Here is a 3,926-nt window from a genome sequence, read left to right on the forward strand (position 1 = left end):
TAACAAACAATATTTCACCACTGAGTATTGTGATATTAATGTAGCAATCTTGTATTTGAAACTCAATAAGGAAACAACTGCTTTCCAAAACAGTTAAATACGCAGATCCAAATAATGAAGGTATTTTTTAACTGCCACATTCACTCTGAATCTCAGTCATCTCTTTCAGCATCCCCACGATTAAGCACATGTTCTGCTTAGCTATAGAATAAAGTTGCAAACACTCTGCACCACTGACATCACAGGACAGTTGCCTATAAAACTAGACTGCTGACACTTCAGCTCCTGCTTCAACTTCTTAGATGCTGTCATCCTCTTCCGGGAGAGTAGTTTTCTTAGCAACCTCTAGATCGTGCTCAAGTGTGCTGCCAAAGCTGAGTTCATGACAGCCTCTGGTGGAGAAAGAGCAGGCATGGCAACAAACTCCAAGTTAGGTTCTTCTATTAGTTTTCTAGCGAGCCAGAGGAAGGGCTTTTCAAAGTTGTAGTTATTTTTGGTAGAAATGTCATAGTAGCAAAGATTCTTCTTTCAATCGAAGACAAGTGATTCTGCATTAATTTTCTTGTCCTTAGTATCCACTTTGTTGTCACACAACACGATGAGGCTGTTTTCACATACTTGTACCAAATCTCTATGCCAGTTAGGCATATTCGTGTAAGTAACTCTTGATGTTACATCAACTATTTTAATGACACACTGGACTTTGATGTAATAGCTATCTCTCAGTCCACCAAACCTCCTGCCCAGCCATGTCTCATGCATTGAAATTAATAGGTCCTCTGTTGGTGTAGAACACCAGGGTGGACTACAACACCCCAGGTAGCTACATACTTCTTAAATTCACCAGTCAGAAGACATTTCACAAATATAGGTTTTCTAGTCCCACTATCAGTAAACAATAAAAGTTTGACCTGAACTCGGGTTTCTCCTTGGGCAGCCATCGTGTCGTTACTTCCAGAAGCATCTCTGGGTCCATCTGATTGAGAGCTCCAAATGTGATGAATCTTTGTTCTATTTTTTTGAAAAATGCCTTTGAGATTTTAAAAGGGGATTGCATTAAATCTCTATATTTCTTTGGGTAAATGGTCATTTTAACTATGTTAATTTTTCCAATTCATGAATATGAAATATCTTCTCATTTCTTTGTGTCTTCTTCAATCTCCTCAACAATGTTTTGTAGTTTAAGTATATAGATCCTTCAGTTCCTGTGCTAAGTTTATTCTTAGGTATTTTATTCATTTGTTGCAATTGCAAATGGAATGGTTTCCTTCATTTCTTTTTCTGATATTTTGTTTTTAGTATATAGGAACATGACAGATTTGGGTACATTGATTCTTTATCCTGCAACTTCTCTGCATTTTATTGTTTCTAATATTCTTTTGGTGTAGTCTTTAGGGTTTGCTATATAGAGAATCATTTCAGCTGAAAAAAGTTACAATTTGACTTCTTCATTCCCAATTTGGATTTTTTTTTAAATTTCTTTCTTTTGCCTGATTGGTTTGGCTGGTACTTCCAGTATGAGTAACAGCGGCAAGAGTGGGCATCCTTATATTCTTTCTGATCTTAGAGAAAATGCTTTCAGTTTTTCACCATTGAATATGATATTAGCTGAGGGTTTGTCATATGTGGCTTTTATTCTTTTAAAGTACTTTCCTTGTATTGAGTGTTTTAATCATAAATGGATGTTGTATCTTACCAAGTGCTTTTCTTCTTTTGTTAATATGAACATACAACTTTTATTATTTATTTTTTTTAATGTAGTCTATCACATTGATTGAGTTGCATTTGTTGAACCATTCTTGTGCTACTGAAATGAACCCCACTTGATCATGATGTATTACCTTTCTAATATATAATTTTATTCAATTTACTGGTATTTTCTTTTGAAATTTTGCATCTATATTCATTAGAGATATTGGTCTGTAATTTTCTTCTTTATGTTGCCTTGCTAAGTTTTCATATTAGGGTAATATTGGCCTCAAAAAATGGGTTAGTAAGTATTTCTTTTTCTTCAATTTTTGGAAAAATTTGCGAAAAAGAGATATTAAGTATTCTTTGAAAGTTTGGCATAATTCACTAGTGAAGCCATCTGGTCTGGACTTTTATTTTTTTAGGGTTTTTGATGACTTGTAATCACCTTATCTTTGATTCGCCTATTTATATTTTCCAATTTTTCATTATTCAGACTAGAAAGGTTGTATATATCTAAGAATGTGTCCATTTTTCCTAAGTTATCAAAATTGGTGGCATATAGCCTTTCATAGTATTCTTGTATAGTCCTTTGTATTTCTGTAGTGTCCATTGTAACTTCTTTTTCATTTGTGATTATGTTTATTTTTTTTCCTTAGTGAGTCTTTTCTTTTTTTCCTTAGTGAGTCTAGCCAGAAGTTTGTAGCTTTTATTCATCTATTCAAAAAACCAACTTGTTGTTAATTATTTTTTTCTATTGTCTTTTTTGTTCTCTTTTGCACTTAATTCTGCTCTAATTTTTATTATTTCTTTTGTTCGGCTGACTTTGGGTTTTGTTTATCTTAAAGGTGATGTGATAATTTAGATTTTTCTTGTTTTTTTGTCTTTATTGAAATATATTAGACAATATGTTGCTTTTATTTACACTATACAATTCATTAAGTTTTTTCTTCCAATTATAGTTGGCATACGATAGTAATCCAATTTCAGTTGTATACAACAGTCATCAGAGATCCAGAAACTCTCAAAGTGATCACCCCACTAAATCTAGTACACCTCTTCCCCCTTACATAGTATATCATTATTAACCATCTTCCCCATACTATACTCTACAACTCCATGTCTATTCTGCAACTAAACATTTGTACCTCTTAATCACTTTGCCATTTTTTTTGTCGCCCCCAACCCTCTCCCATCTAGTATCCCTCTAAATATTTTGTGTATTGTCTACAGGCATGCCACCCTGAACGAATCCAATCCTGTCTGATTTCGGAAGCTAAGGAGGGTCGGGATTTGTTACTACTTGGGTGGGAGACCACCTAGGAAGATCAGAGTTTGCAGGCTGAAAAAAATAAAATAAAATAAATTAGAGATTGTAAGCTACCAAGGTCCTTGCAATCTGTGAAGTCAACCAAGGGTTGCCTCACCTAAAAAGTAATAAATAAATACATACATACATAAATACATGCATACATACATACATACATACATACATACATACATACATATATACTCTCTGTATCTATGAGTTTATTTCCACTTTTGATGTTGTTGCTGATTTTGTTCTTTAGATTCCACATATACGTAAAATCATGCCATATTTGTCTTTGGCTATTTGACCCATTTCATTCAGCACAATACTTACTAGGTCCATCAAAGCCTTATCTTTTTCCATCCCCTTCCTTTTAGTCTCTGTGTGTCTTTTAACCTGAAGTGAATTTCTTGTAAACAGCATATGTAGGAGTCTTGTTTTCTTCTCCATTCAGCCACTCTATCTTTGGTTGGAGTGTTTAATTCTCTTCCATTTGAGGTACCTGTTGATAGGAATGTAGTTATTACCATTCTTTATTCCTGGTTTTGATACATGTTTTTCCTTCTTAAAGAAGTCCCTCCAACATTTCCTGTAATACTAGCTTTGTGATGATAAATTCTTTCAGCTTATTTTTGTCTGGGAAGCTCTTTATCTATCCTTCAACTCTAAATGAGAGCTTTGCTGAATAAAGTATTCATGGTTATACCTCCTGGGTTTTTATCACGTTAAATATTTTGTGCCAAGATCTTCTATCTTGCATAGTTTCTTTTGAGAAATAAGTCTTATGGGTGTTCCGTTGAAGGTGAGTAACTGCTTTTCTCTTGCTGTTTTTAAGATTCTATCTCTGTATTTAACCTTTGGCAATTGAATTATGTTGCTCCTTGGTGTAGGCCTCTTTGACTTCCTGGTTTGGGGAACTCTCTGA

At 34.1% G+C, this 3,926-nt stretch overlaps 1 pseudogene; it reads right to left on the bottom strand.

The window, feature by feature from the left end:
- Positions 1–298: 298 nt before the first annotated feature.
- Positions 299–941, bottom strand: LOC102895808 (annotated as a pseudogene).
- Between the last annotated feature and the right edge of the window lie 2,985 nt (positions 942–3,926).

The sequence above is a fragment of the Pteropus alecto genome, unplaced genomic scaffold (genome assembly GCF_000325575.1).
Source record: "Pteropus alecto unplaced genomic scaffold, ASM32557v1 scaffold971, whole genome shotgun sequence".
NCBI lineage: Eukaryota > Metazoa > Chordata > Mammalia > Chiroptera > Pteropodidae > Pteropus > Pteropus alecto.